This window comes from Agelaius phoeniceus, chromosome 4 (assembly GCF_051311805.1).
Source record: "Agelaius phoeniceus isolate bAgePho1 chromosome 4, bAgePho1.hap1, whole genome shotgun sequence".
NCBI classification, from domain to species: domain Eukaryota; kingdom Metazoa; phylum Chordata; class Aves; order Passeriformes; family Icteridae; genus Agelaius; species Agelaius phoeniceus.
The window spans coordinates 51,408,901-51,424,635 of record NC_135268.1 but is presented as its reverse complement, the minus strand read 5'-3'; positions in this window follow the sequence as shown (position 1 = coordinate 51,424,635).

The window sequence follows — 15,735 nt, the reverse complement described above, 5'->3', positions numbered from 1 at the left end:
CAGATGAGAACATCTGAAGAGCACTTAGGTTCATAGCTGTGCTGAGACCACTTTATCAAAAAATAATGAAGAACCATAACAGCAGCAGAGCTGGAGGCTCTAACAATGAGAAGACTGTAAGGATGTGGTTTGCTCTCAAGAAGGTCTTCAAAGAAGCTAGGAGGGGGAAAGAGAGGAGAGAGGTGGGCTGCTGTAAGCAGAACGGTAGGAGCTAGAGAGTAGCAAAAGGAAATAGCTGAGGCTGTAAGAACTGAAAAAGTTGCTGAGAACTGAAGAAAGCTGAGAAGAGACCATGTTGCTGAAGGGATCTTTTTGTCAGCCCTGCACTCCTGTTTTCAAAACTGTTCATTATGTGGTTTGCAGCACAAGAATTCATTTAAACAATTTTTTCTGATGTTCCTACTAGGAGAAAACCAATGTGATATCTCAACTAGGAATTCCTTGGGAAAAAAGAAGGCAACATGAGGAATGACCTGCATTTGGTGGTCCATATGAAGGTCTCCTCAGTGAGGTCAGTCTGCCATGCAGGAGAGTGCAGAACGACATCTAAGGCCACCCCCAACCCAGCACTCTCAGGCAGAGTTAAAGGCAATGGTTAATATGCACCCTTAAAAAAGCAAATTTGCTCTGTACCTGCACTGCAGCAGGCTGAGACACTCATGCATGGCCCTGTGTTCACCTCCCCACCTGCTCCTCTCCCAGACCTTGTCTAGGCCTCAGGGCACGTGTCCTTGGCTCTGGGGACTGGCAGAGGGAAGGCTCCCCTTGGCCTGCGCAGCTCTGCCCAGGGCCAGGAGCTTGGACCTGTGCCCACAAGAGGAAGTCTGAGCTCAGGAGCAGGTAAGGTGGCTGTTTTGGTGGTGCTGGGTCAGGGGGGCTGTGGAGAAGGGACAGAGCAACACCTGTGAATGCCCTGGGGTGTGGAATGGCACAAGAACTATGGCAGCCAGTGACACCAAGTGGTAGCAGCCAGGGTGCAGTTGTGTTTGTGGCAGTGAAATTGCTGATATTTTCCTTGGTGCTTTGGAGCCTGCATATTTAATACAAGCATTATAGAACTGGTAGGGAAACCCAAGGCTTAGTGGCCTTGTGTTGCTAAATGAAAGGTTTCCAAGACACAGCCTCACCCAAAGCAAGTTTTGCATCTTATGTAGAAGCTTTTCACTCTTCTGGGACTGGAGCTATGGGTTTGCTGCCTGGGTTTGCTGACAAGCAGCCTGACAGGCATGCAAAGGTCTCATTTGCCAGTTGAGTGATTGGAGTAAAAATCACCCTGTGCCTAAGGTAAAGGGACACAGAAAGCAAGCCTTCAGAGCATGTGCTGAGGGACTGGCATTCTCCTAAGATGTTAGGTGGCTTCTGGTGGCAAAGGGTCCCCTTGGAATATGAGCTCTACATACCAATGGTTTTTTGCAGGGTTTGCTTTCAGCGCAGCATCACTCTGAGCACAGCTTAGAGCAGAGCTGCTGGCCCAACAGGTGGCATTTCAACATGCTTCAGATCCACATCCCTGTAACACTGCAGAAGCATTGTCAGGAAAGAAGCATTTGCAGAATTGAAGAAATGTGGGGTTAGCAATCAGCAGCTGTTGGCAGTGTGGCCATGGGCTGTGCTCTGTCCTCTCCTTGCAGAAGTGCTCTCAGGGGCTCCATCAGCACCAGCCGTTTGCAGATGTGCCGCAGTGTGGGCAGGAGTCTGCTTCTGCCTCCCACCCACTCTCCCAAAGAGCAAACCCAGAAGCAGAGCAGACATAAATAGGAACCTCTGACATGTGATTCCCTCCATCTGTTCCAGACATTGGTAAGGTGAACCATGCACCTGAAAAATGTGTTGCTCAGTCTCAACTGTAAAAGGAGTCTAAACAACATGCTCAGCCTTAGGTGTCCATACTGTGACATCTGAAGGTGGGGAGATTCATTCCACCCTTGTCTACAGACACTGCCACAGACCACAGCACAACTCTGGGACCCTCCCTGCCTTTTCTGACATGGGTCTGGTGAGTCCTGACACAGCTACTGCTGCTGTGGTGCCTCTACGTCACAGCAGAATGGGTGAAGTTGTGTTTCCCAGGGATCTGTGTCTCAAAAGTGGATGACTCCAACTCAGATAACAGCTTTTTCACATTTCCATGACATTTTTAATACCTGAGAATCTCTGAGGTTTTTGCTTCTCCACTGAATTTAATTGAAATTTGCCAATGCATGAACAGGTTATTGAAAAGAAAACAAGCAGAAAGCAACCACATCAGCCTTGTTTTCTTAGGAATTAAGGGGAGGAGAGTGATCGTCTTATTTTTGTGCTTAGTCTGATCCCTAGGGAAAAATCTTTCCAAACACCATATTCCACAACATAATACACAATTGAGACACTGCTGTTGAAACTGTGAACACACATGTAACAGATTTCTACTTGCTTTTACACCTTATTTTGTATTACAATGCCATCAAGAAGGATAGAAGCACTTGTCACAGCTATTGTTTGTCTTTCTGTAGTTAATTGAACTTAAGTGTTCTTTTTCCCCCACCAAAAGCAGAACTATAAACTGCCAGGAATGACTGTGCAAGAAAGCAGCATAAAGGTATGATCATGTACATTTGATGTAGGATCAAATAAAACTCAGAGGAATTAAAGACAGAGATAGGTATATGGGACTAAGTCTTTGGGGTTCAAATTCTGCATCAAGATCAAGATGGACATTCTGCCCTGTAGATTTGAGGTGTTTAATCTCACAGCAGCCACTCCAGAGCTTTCCTGTTGGTGGGGCATAAAGTCAGTTGTGATGACTTGATGTCAGATTTAGGATTTATTGAGACAGGGATGGACATAGATGGGGTGTGGGGGATGTGCAATGTGAAGGAACAGCCTGATGCTAATACAATGGGTGAGCCCTCCCTCTTTAGCTATCTTTTCTCATAAAAGAGTCCCTGTTAACTTTGCAGGTGGAATTACATCCAGAGAGAAATCCAGAGTTCATTTTAACACTGAGTTAACAGTGAAATTTGTCGGCTCTTGGATTTTTAGCAGATGTGTTATAAGTCTAACCATTTACATGAAGAATTGTTTACCAATTACTCATTAAGGTTAAGACTTGAAAATCTTTCACACCATGGTACACAGTGTTTGGGCAATCACCCAGCTCGAGTATGTCCCTCAGTCCTGAAGGGAATGGAAATTATTAAACTTGGCACAGGTTTAGTGATCTGCAGCATGGAGAGAGGTTCTGGCTCATCTACTCTGCAAACAACCACATGAGGCTGCAGTTTTACTTTTTGATGTGGTCTCATTGCAGAAGAGTATGCCAGCTGAATTATCAAAATGAAATACTATTCCTCTTACCTGGCTAAGCACTTGGTAATTTTACTTGAGGTTTTGGGGGAGGAGAGCTGAAACTGCTGGAGTGGGCATCATACCCACAATTCAAGCAATAATTTAGTCCATAGTACCTCATGGAGGAGCTGAGGTCTCACAACTGGTGTCATTCCTGATCCCCTTCATGGGGGAGAAAAGGAGGACAAGACCTAGATCTAGAAGGGATTAGGTCTTGTCCTCTGAGGTCCACACACATAAGAAACTGCAGTGAAATAGGGAGGCCTCTGCTGCCTGCATGCCAGACAATGTTTGCTGTATAAAATCTTTGGTGAGATTAGGGTGTGCTCCTGTTCTTTTATCAGAAGGCTGTAATGAGAGAAGGGGCAGCTCTCAGAATCAGAGTCCCTCCTTTGATAGCAGATGATCTTCCCTCTCTCTTAACTGCATGCACCTGTAGATCACTGTGCTGAGCTGCTGCTTGGATGTGGGAATGGTTTTTATTATAGGCATGCCTGGTATGTACTTATAAATTATATTTATTTTGGCAGCTTTCTTACCTATACCAAGAGTTACTAACAGCAGTCACAGGCTCTGGCTACTGAACACCTTCCCTGTTCTGTGGTCTCCAGCAGATCCTCCTACCGCAAATAGTATTGCCCCACTTTAACATTCACTAGTCCTTACATTAATCTTCCCCTGGAGTATTTCCTGGGTGATGATTTCAGAACAAAAAGTATTTCACTGAAAAGTTTGTCACTGGCATTCTCAGCATTTGTCAACCCTCCTTCAGAGATAAATGCCATTGGGGCAGTGGTGAGATGCCTCTGGGTTCAAAGTGGTGAAAAATTGTCTGTTTGACATAAAGTGACCTGGAAGTTTCTGACTCAGCCTGATCAATTGCAAGTGTACATCTCCAAGTCTGAAGATAAGATTCTTGACTCAAGATAAGAGCTTGTGCCTGTGTAATCTTACTCCTCTTTTGAATTTTAAGTGCTGGTTCTTACCTAGGATGAGAAGACACACCATCACATAAATGAAACCACTGGACAGCTCTGTGAAAGTCTGAGTTCTGTACTAACAAATATTTGGCTGTTTGGCCCTTTTATCTCCCACTTAACAGGAGATGATAGATCCTATTCAGTGGGAGCCTGACCATTTAAAAAGGAATTGAAGTCTTTTTTATCCTATACCACAGAGCAGAAATATGGCACCCCAAAATAGAGACAGATAATTCGATTAGAGGATGTGTGAAAGCTTTAGCTTTGCCAGGGAGCTAATTCCCTGAAAGGACACAATCTGGACTGGATTAGAGGCAAAGCTTACGTGGAGTAAACTGCATGGTTACAAACCTCTGGGTGAATGCTCTTGCTCTTTGATGAAGTGTGAAGTCATTTACACCTTTTTGCCATATGTTTTGCTGAGTAGGAGTGTATATGAAAGGGTAGTTACCATGGAATAAATGACATGCTGTAAAGTCACACTGTCAATTAAATTTATTTATGTGCCCATGCTTTTAGCCAGAGGAACACCCTGTTTCTAGATGGTGGGTGAGGAGCAGTGTGAGGAAAATGCACTGTCAAAATAAAGCTGCCTCTCTGCACATGTAGTAGGAAAACCAAGTGTTTTTGAAACATTATGGTCACAAATAGTGTGCCTACAGGCTTCGCCGTGTTCTTGGCTGTCTCAGTCTGACTCACAGGTAGCACATGGGGTCAGCCCTGGAGAGCTGCAAAGGGAAGAGACTGCTGGCAGAAATGGGAGACCGAGTGTTTGAGATGAGACCTTCAATTCACGTGCCAATTAAAATTGATGGGCACCCAGATCCCTTCTTCAGGATTTGTAGACACAAAAAGAACAATAAAAATATTATTCCTGGCTTCTGCAGGACAAGGTGGGGAAATTTTGTGAAAAAAAAAAAAAAAAAAAAGAAAAATTCTGGACTTGCATCAGTGCTTACTGTATGGTTAGAGGTGTAGTGGCAGGCATGCTCCTGAATCTTTGGCCCAAGAAGCCTTCCTTTGTTCTCTGCACTCACACTGGGCTTGGCTGCACTCTGCCTGTGGGAGTATTACCATGTGTTTCATCACTGGATTTTTCAGCTTAATTTTGCTGCTTAGTTTTCCTCCAGGAGTCTTTGGAGCTCTTTATTTTTGCTGTCTCCCTGATGGAAAGGAGATAGGTAGTGACACTTCCACTCAGGTTAGGATGAGCAAGTCCAGCAATGGGGATGTGCTCAAGGGGCTGGGGAAGGCTGGGAAGCTTTTCCTGGCTCATTACAGCTGCTGGCAGCTCTTGATCCACCACTGCCCTTGCCCAGCTTTTGCAGCCACTGTCACAAAAAAAAAAGTAAATTAATTGTGGGTTTGGGTTTTTCTCAGCTACCTTCTTTGGGTGATATTAAGTACAGAGGCTAGTGGTGGGTGTTAAAATACTCTCATGGTTCTGGAGCTTTTTCACAGGGGCTCAGATAAGGTGGGGGAGTTTCTTGTGTTCGGTGCCGATTGGAGAATAAACTCAAGTATGCTATGTGGCTTAACCACAGGGACCTGTTTTCTTTCTCTGCCGGAAACACCTGCCAAAAAAGCTGTGTTCACTTGGGCTCTATAAAGAAAAGCCCCAAATGAAACTTCCAGCCTTATAGCAACAAATCAGGAGGTGATACTCACAGTACACTTGTTTAAATTCAAAGCATCACTGTGCCAACTGGATATGAAAAAATTATGGCTGTTAATTAAAATGGAATGTCAATATAAAGGAGCTAACAATGCTTTCCCTCTCATAATTACCAAAGAAATACCTTTTATTCTTACTGAATTGGCTAAATTACAAGAAGAATATGGTTGCACTCAGAAAGAGTCAAACTAAATATGTATGGAGAGTCTCCCTTACATGGGGAGAGTGGTTTATGCTGACAGAAACAGAAGCTGAGGGCGAGTGGGGACCTGGGGTTTTCTTAACCACAGGAAGTAAAAGCTCCCTGGTCCCTCACCCAAAGAGCCACGTATTGGGCTGTGGGGCTGAGTTCCCCTGGAGACAGGCGATCCAATTGCTGCAGTAACTTCTATGGATCAGTTGACTGAAAGAGTCCAAAAGGCTGCCAGCCCCCAGGTAATGCATCAATCCATACTGGAACCTCATCAGGGCTCCCTGATGAGCATGCCAGGGGATCCAGATTCACATTCACAAATATGAGCAAGATGATTGGGACTACAGCTTGTAGTAAAGCTGCAGAAGGAGAGCTACCTTGTGTGCCAGGGAATTAACAGATTGTTGTCTACTATCACAGCTGTTTCTGCAGAGTGAGCCTCCTCTAACTAAAGATCCTCTTGGAAACTAGCTGCAGGGCTGTGGAGTGCAATATGATGCTGGCTGTTTCCTGAACAGCCAGCAGTCACCCTGTTCAGCTGTGCCCTGAGCACTCTGATGTGAAGCACTACCCAGGATGCCATTTCTTCAAACACCCTTAGGTATGGAAGGTGACACTCAACCTTGTTATGATCATGCTTGTCAGACACTACTCGTGTAATCTGTGCTAAAAGTCTAACAAGTGCACCAATTACAGAGTGAGTATTATTATTTATGTTAGCTATCTCTTTTATGTCCTCTGCTGCTTTTGAACTGAGCAGGGCCAACTTTGATGTGTCAGCCAGGCTTCAATTAAAGGCTACTTTTGAACGGCATGTATCCAGGTTTGATACATCCTTTCAAGAGGGATCAGTGAAGGATGCTAAGAATTGTCAAGGGGACGGCTTCTCTAGGTAAGGAGACTGAGACTGCAGCAGCGACAGGTGAGGTTGGGTGCAGCTGGGATGGAACTGCAATTTGGACAATGGAGTAACTCCACTGCTGGTGTCACATTATCACCAGCTCTCAGTTAGCTTCACTAAACAGTAAAAAGTGCAGGTTTTTATCAAGTTACATGTCACCACTGCAAGGAATGGCCTTTGACAGGGTGTAAAAAAAAAAAACCAACAACCTAGAGAAGTTCTTTAAAGAAAACACCTTTTAATTAAGATTACACAAGGTCAAAGTGCAATTAAAACAAACATGCTGAATACCACGTGCACTGCCCCACAAGTCCCCATTTTAAAACCATGACACTTCATTCTCAAAACCACCACAGGTGTGAAGTCGCCTTCCACTTGTTCCTCCTGTTCTCTCTAGCTTTACGTAGCACTAAAAATTTAGCCTGTATGAAGTATAAAATTTGTGCATTGCAGAAGATACCCTCTACTAAGAAAGTGCATCAGAGACAGAAGTGTGTCTTTTTCAGAGTCTTCACCACCACCTTGCCATTCTGTTAATCACTTTGTGGGAATACCCATGAGAAACTCCTGTTAGGGTTCCTCAGCCAGAAGGAATGCACTGCATACTGGTTTGGAGGAAGTCCAGCAAACCTAAGGCCAGCGCGGAAGACAGTGAGGAATTCCCTCTTGGTCACAGCCCTGCTGTCTGAGTGCACAAAGAGAGGGCCCTCCCCTGGTGGCCGTGCTCTCACGTAGGTACGGAGAGCCTCAACAGGACAGACCCACACCTCTTTGCGTAGTCTCAGTCGGATCAAACACCTCTGTCGGCCCATATGAGATGGATGCAGAAAAAGGGTTGCACTTCCTTCTGTCAGCTGGAGGTCACTCAAGTACAAGAGGTCTGGCTGTGCCATATTTTGGTGATTTGCCACCATATCTCCTATATGGAGTACACCAAAATAAGCTACAGTAAAAATGGCACGAAACAACATACACTCATAAGGAGAGCTGCACACAGATTCCAGAGTTCCCAGGAGAGATCTTAACACTTCAATTGTTACAGGAGAGTAGTCATCATTTGAACGGCTAGTCCTCCGTTTCAGCCTTGACATCTTGTAACAGACAAGAGGATCTGGAAGAGGATCAGGATGATTTACCATTCTGGAGATGAAGGACAGTCCTTCCATATACGTTATTATTTTCGTGGGAGGCAGATCCTGGGACTCCATGGCGACCAGAAACTTTCTAATTTGTTCAACTGGAATTGGCCAGACTGCAGACAGAGACATGCCTTCTCTAAAGGAAAGAAAGTTTTTCAGGCCTTCATGGTAGACTTGCCATAAGTGCCCCTCTCTTGAGTCCTCCAGTAACAGCAGAGCCTTCAGGGGCCAAGGGCCCAAGGAATTCTTCTCAGGAACCTGGCTGAGCTTATCTGCTGAAAGAAAACCATGTTAGTAATGGTAAACAAAAGCAGGTAGAAGCTCCCTCCCTTTCAACATGCTTCAGCCTTTACTTGAACTTTTTTGAAAAAAAAAAAGGCCTGTCCCATGCATTCTTATGACTCATCTGCAGAGTTTTCAACAGCCAGAACACAGGAGGAGGATTACATTCTCAAAACCCATAAACCCCCACCTATTTGTCTCTTTAAAACAATATCTCAAGCCTGGTGACAGATCTGACACCCTATTGCAAGGTTTCTGTGACCTCAGACCCCAACTAATGGGCACGAGTGGCCGGGAGTGCCAAAGGCACCACAAAGTAACAATATATTGAGGAGTTCAAAGTCTTCCAACAGTGTGGTCAGACCTCATGGAAGAACCTGGCAGGACTCTACCCACCTCCCCCACCACTCAGCTGCCCCCTGCCCCCCAAAGGCACAGTTACCTGCTCCTTCCTCGCTGCCAGCCTCTAGTCCCCCGGTGCCACCCGATCCAGAGCAGCCATCGGGACCGCACGGCAGCCACTCCATGCCGGGCTCCCGCCGCAGCAGCGCCAGCAGCGACCAGAAGGGTGAAGGGGCAGCCGGCAGCTCAGCTGTTCTCTCCATCACCAACAAAACAGCAGCCTCGCAGCGAGAAGCACGAAACAACTCCTCGATGGTGCCACCGTGCTGCCCTTTTGTACCCTGGCCCTCCAGTGCCAACTGGAACGCCCCCTTTACGCGCCCTTCTGCGGCCCAATCCGAGCCTGGGCCTGAGGGTCCCTGCGGGCTCCCCCATCCTGCCTCCTCCCCCCTCTTCCCACTTCTCTTCCCTCTTCTCCCTCTGCGGGGGAGTTACCTGGAAGGCGACACTTCCAGCGCCCAGGAACTGCTAATGGGCCCATTATCGCCTCCATTGTGCTGCAGCTGAGGGCCAAGAAAGGAGCAGAGAAGGTGTCCGCGGGTGGCTTAATCGGTCCCTGGCCCTGTTGTTCTGCCCTGCCACAAACCTGTGCCATTTTGTTAGTAAAAGGAGAGAGCCAGCAGCAGGGGGACTTACAGAGGCAGTACAAGTCTCTAGGACGGCCAGGAGTAATAGTCAGATCTTGAGGGGTTGGAAACTCCTAGGGAAGGCGGCCGCCGCCGTCCCTGGACAGCTTTCTTCAAAGGGAGACCAAAAGCTTAAGTTGTGGGCTGAGGAGCCTGGTAGCTTTGTTTTTTTCTTAGGATTTTTCTGGGATAGCTACTGTGGGGAGGCAGCTGTCTCGTTGAACTGTGCAAAAGCATCTCAGCCTGTACTTTACAGCGGAGGAAGGCTGTGGGGTAATTCAGAACAGAGCCAGCTGCCCTCAGCGATTCTCTGCCAAACCTGGAAACCACGTCTTGCAGAGCCCAGGAGAATTACTGGGAGGTAACACAAGTATATTTCTCTCCTTTTTAACCTCGTCACCAAATCCAGACTCATATTTCAGACTCTGGCAGAGTCCTGGCCGTTTCACACCTTCCAGTTCTCAGGCCGCGCCCGGCTTCCCATCCTCCACCCAATCACCCAGGGCAGCGCTCGGACCCCACCGGGGCTGTTCCGAGGAAGGCTCCCGATAAAAAGGCCCCCAGGGCTCGCCTCCGGCAGTCTCCGTCGGGCGCTCCGGCCGCCGCTGCTCGTCCCGCTGCCCGTCCCGCTGCCATGGCCTGCCCTGCCGGCGCTGCTGCTGTCGCTTCGCCTTTCTGGGACATGCTGGCGCTGCTGGCCCGGGAGCCGGGCATGGAGTGGCTGGAGCCGAACCTCGCCGGGCACGGAGTCACCTCCCTGCCTCGCAGCCGGGAAGCACCGCGGAGCGGTAAGTGCGGGCAGGGGCTGGGGGCACCGCACCGCTGGCGGCCGCGCCTCCTGCCGGGCAGCGCCTTGGTTCTGCTCGGGTTCTTGTGTGAGGCTGGAGGGTTCGGAGGGATGGATGGGCTGGGAGAGTTCTTCCTCCTGGGCTGGGAAATAATGTTACTTACTGGAGGGAGCGGGCTGTGTGACCTTTGTTGTTGTTACTTCTGTAGCCGTCCCTTGGTTTAAAATTTGCTTTCTATTTGTCTTTCCCATTACCGCTCTGCAACCGGAGTGTTACCACATCCAGTGCCTGAAACGGGCCTAATATGTTGCTTGTTTCTTATTTGAAAAATATCTCCGGTGCTCCTGTGTGAGAGCTGCCTGTCAGATAAACTCACAGCGTTATCTGGAGGTTTAATGCGCTCAGGAGTGCTGAAGTCTTTATTGCCGCTTAAGCAGTATGCTTATGTCTCTTGTCACCGTGTGCTAATGTGGATCTTCTCTTGCAGAAGGCGAGATCAGTTATCATCAGAAGCATTCCTTGGGACCTTGGCCTCTGAAGACTTTGTCGTTGCTGGAGCACTCAGGGGATAGTAGGCTTTGGCAAGCCTACCTCGAAGGACTGAAGAAGTTCCTTGTCTTCAGGGAAAGCATGGGAATGTCTGCAGCCTGGCCAATTCCAGTGAAGCAAATTAGAGGGTTTTTGGCCGTGGAATCTAATTATTCCTCCTCGAAGACACTCGTATACATGGCAGCACTTTCTTATTTATCAAAATTGACTGGTAACTCTGATCCTCTGGAAGATCCTATAACCTGTTGCTTGGTGACAGGGTTGAAACGTCGAGCGGGTATCCTGAGGGATAAATACTTGCCTGTAACAATTGAGATGTTGCGGTCTCTCCTAGGAGTCCTGGAGACTGCATGCATAACTCACTATGAATGCTTGTTGTTTCGTGCATTATTTACTGTGGCTTTTTTTGGGGCACTTCGAATAAGAGAGATTGTGGCAAAGCACCGTAATGTACTGCAGCCCGAGCTGCTGTACCTGAGTGATCTCCAGCTGATGGAGAGGAAGGTGCTGCTTTTCCTGCCTTATTCTCCTGTGGATCACGAGAGACATGTCATCAGCCTGGCGCTGTCTGGAGAGCCGTGGGTGTGCCCTGTGCTGGCCCTCCGGAGCTATCTGGCAGCCCGTCCACGGCAGGAGGGGCCGCTCTTCGTGCACTCGGACTCCAGGCCTGTGACGAGGAGGGAGTTCCAGGCGGTTCTCAGGCGTGCCCTGTGCCTGCTGGGGCTCTCTCCGGAGCACTACGGCGTGCATTCCTTCTGGCTGGGCACTGCCCTCACCGCTGCGCGCTGCGGCTATCCAAGGGAAGATGTCACTCGCCTGGCAAGATGGCCCTGTGTGATCCCAGGAAGATTCTTGCCAAGGAGACCAACAGGAGAATAGAAGCTAAGGAATCATCTTCTTTATGTAGAGTCAAATTTAGCTGTATAGTTTATAGTTTTTGACAGGAATTTAGTATTAACACCTGAAATTAATTTTCTACCTCACAGTGGGGTGATCCTAAATTAACACAGAACTTGTTTGTTCTGTCTGTGTTTTAAGGTAGGGGGAATGTTAAACCCTTGTGCATGGATTGCATTTTTATCTTGTATAGTATCTTTATTATCTTGAGATAATAAATATTGCCTTTTTAAAAACAGTTTCTGCCTACTAGTACTATTGCTGGTATTTACTCAGAAATCATAATCTTGGCTTTGAGAGCAAAGAATGACAAACTGACTTTTCTCAGTTTATCGTTCTTTGCTCTCAAAGGAAAACAGAACTTTTAAGGTACTCGTTCAAAAGAAGGAAGTTGTTAAATGGTATTACATTTTGGCATAGCTCTACACATTTTGACACTAACATTTCACTAAGGTCAAAAGGAAAGTATAAGCTACATTATTAGCCAAATAACAGAGACCAAAGGATGATCTTCTTAAAATGTTGATCATCATAAAATGTTCAAAATGATACCTTTTACTGTTTAAATGGATGATAGTAACTTTTCATCAGACTCTGCCTCTGAAAAGATTAAATTAAATCTTCTAGACTCAATTCCCTGTGAGCATAATTAGCTTAATCAGTATTTTAAATAACAAAAATAGCACATGGTTCACCTAACAGTTAATGATTTCCTTAGGATGTGCTACATGCTGGCCTTAATTTGACCTGCTTTTTTCCTGAATTTTAAGTTACTTTTTTAAATTGAGTTTTCAACCGTAACCATAAAGTACAATGGCTTGAATATTTCTAATTTTGGTGCTAATAGCATTTGTAGCACTTTGATAGCCTCTGGTGGAAAATATTTTTCATTATATGGCTGGATAGGGATAGGAGTTGGTGAGTCAGACAGTCCTCTGTCAGAGAACTGTGGTGAGCAAGCCTTTTAGATCACCCTTATTACTATCACTGCTTCAATCCTGTGCTATGATTATAGCTCAACAGGGTGGCTTTGTATCTTGCTCTGCACTACACCCTTCTCTAACAAAATTATGGGGAACAGAAAGATGGTAGCTAGCTGAAATTTAATGCTGGCTTCATCACCATGTGAGTGATCATCCGTGATTTCTGAGACTTTTTGGTTTTAGTTGAAATACACCCTGCCCATGCAGGGCATCCCCTCCATCTCTACTGTGCACGGTGTTGAGCTCACTGTGGGAGTTACCTACAACACAACAACACTTCTGTGGTTATGCTGATATCAGAGACAGCAGCTAAAAGCTGTCTTTTTCACTTCTTTCCTTTGTTCACCTGAACAAAGGTGCACAGTAATTTCCATTTCTGTGCATGAAATCTTAAGTGTAAATAAAGCTAAGCAAATGTAGCATCTCCCCAGGAATTATTCTGAGGTGCCCACCAGCTGCTGCTGCTGCTCTTTAGGCCGAGCAGATACTTAGAACACACCTGCCTAAGGAAGTGGTTTGTGCTCTGTGGAAGCTTTGGGTTTTTGCTGTCCCCTGTGTATGTGATGTGTCTGCTCACTGGCTGATGCTCCATCTAGGCAGGCTGGTTTCTGGTATTGTCTGCTCACCTTGCTGTGAAAGGTCTGTGTATTGGCCTTATGTTGCACGGCTTTAGTCGTGGTGGGAGGGGGGACTGCAGGGGTGGCTCTGCAGGAAGAGGTAAGAGGGGCTGCCCCATTCATACTTTGTTTCCCAGTACCCAAATATTTGAACAGCCAGACAATTTAACTAACTGCCAGGACTCTTCCATTTAATTGATTTCAGCAATAAATTGTGTTTCCCAAATGGGGATACAGGAGAGTTTTTTGCAAGCATTTTATGGGTACGAATAGTTGTCCTAGCAGACAGGAATGGCTGTATTAATGCTCACACCTTTAATATAGGTGCTGTTATGAAAGCTTTTAGGTAAGTCTGTCTTCTGGGGAACCTGGTATTTGGCAAGCAAATGTCATGATGATTGCTCAGGAATACTTGGAAAATGGATGTCTGCCTTATCTGTAATTTCTATGTCTCTGATACATGAAGCAGAAAAGAGGATTATCTTTGTTCTTATTTCTGCCTACATTTTATACCTATAGCCAGAGTTTCGATCTTGTACCACTCCCAAGTGGAAGTAAAACCTCAGAAGCAGCACCTCCTGCCCCTCCTTCTCCACTGACCTGGGTGTCTGCAGAGTTGTTCCTTTTGCATATTCTCACCCTTGTCTTGCCACACTTATATCTGCACAATAACTTTCTTTCTTCCTCCTTAGATATGTTATCACAGAGTCACTATCACCATTTCTAACAGGCCCAGGCTTGGCCAGCAGCACGGCTGTCCTGGAGCCATCTGGCATTGGCTCTGCTGGACACAGGGGAAGCTTCTGGCAGCTTCTCACAGAAGCCACAGCTTTAGCCCCCTGCTACCAAAACCTGCCCATGCAAACCCAATACACTAGTTCTTTTCATTTAGCAGTTCTAAAGTATAGAAAAAGAATAGGCAATAAGAAGGGTATTTACTTCAAGGTGTAAAGTAAGGAACTATTTCAACTCACATTTTTCCCTACCATGTCAATTAATGGTTTCATGCATTTTTATCATGTGCAGGATGAAAAGCTAAGTGTACTGACTCTAGAAAAAAAGCTGAAAAACCCTTTGTCTTAGGTTGCAATGCAAGATGTAACCAAAAGTATGCATTCTATCACCATCAGTTAAAACCAGGTAGAGCAGTGTTCTTTATCTCTTCCATGACCCATAACTCCAAGGGGGATGTCCTCTGTGAATAGGCCAGCTATCAAACCCAGGTAGGGTAGTTTTCTTTATCTCTTCCATGACTCATCCTTTGTTTAAGGAAATATCTTCTATTAATAGGCCATTAAGTCTCACTGCATCTACACCACCACTAGACCTTCAGAAGAAAACTACAGCCTTCAACCAGGCCACTGCTTCAACAAAACTACATCTGTCACCCCAAAAACACTACAGCCACCATTTCAATTGGACTGCTACCAATACCTCGACCAACAGGGTGCCAGGTTGTATTCTGACTCTGTCAGTGTTGTTTTGTATTATTGCATTTTTATTTTAATTTTCCTAATAAAAACCTGTTATTCCTATTCCCATAACTTTGCCTGCAAGCCCCTTAATTTCAAAATTATAATAATTCACAAAGAGGGGGTTTACATTTTCTATTTCAAGAGAAGCTCCTGCCTTCCTTAACAGACACCTGTCTTTTCAAACCAAGACACTCTTGTATTACTGATGGCTCTTCTGTGGGATTTCACTGTATTATGTGCAGATACTGGTGAATCATTCATGTGAAAGTTCAAACTCTTAAAATTTCTAGAATTTTTAATTGTTAATTTAAGTAGCTAGACTCTTCAAGAATAAAGGGGAAGTAATAGAATAATAGAATCACAGAAATTTTTGTGTTGAGATCTTTAAGACCATCCAGTTGCAGCCTCCCTGCCATAGACAGGGACACCTTTACTAACTTACTCAGTTACTCAGAGCTCCATCCAGCCTGGCCTTGAATGCCTCCAGGGATGGGGCATCCACAAGTTCTCTGGGGAAACTCTGGGAATACCTTATCCCTCACAAAGAAAAAAAAAATCCTGATATCTAATCTAAACCTACTGTCTTTTAGTTGGATCCATTTCCCATTGTCCTGCCATGATCCTGTAAAAAATCCCTCTCAATCTTTCTTTTAGGCTCCATCCAATTACATCATCGTTAAGCCTTCTCTTTTCCAGGCTGAACAACCCAAATCTTTAGCCTTTCCTCATAGGAGAGGTGCTCCATCCCTCTAACCAGCTTGGTGGCCCTCCTCTAACAGGTCCATGTCCTTCCTGTGCTGGGACCCCAGAGCTGGCTGCAGCACTGCAGGTGGGGTCTCACCAGAGCAGAGCAGAGCAGAGCAGAGGGGCAGAATCCCCTCCCTCCCCTGCTGCCCACGGG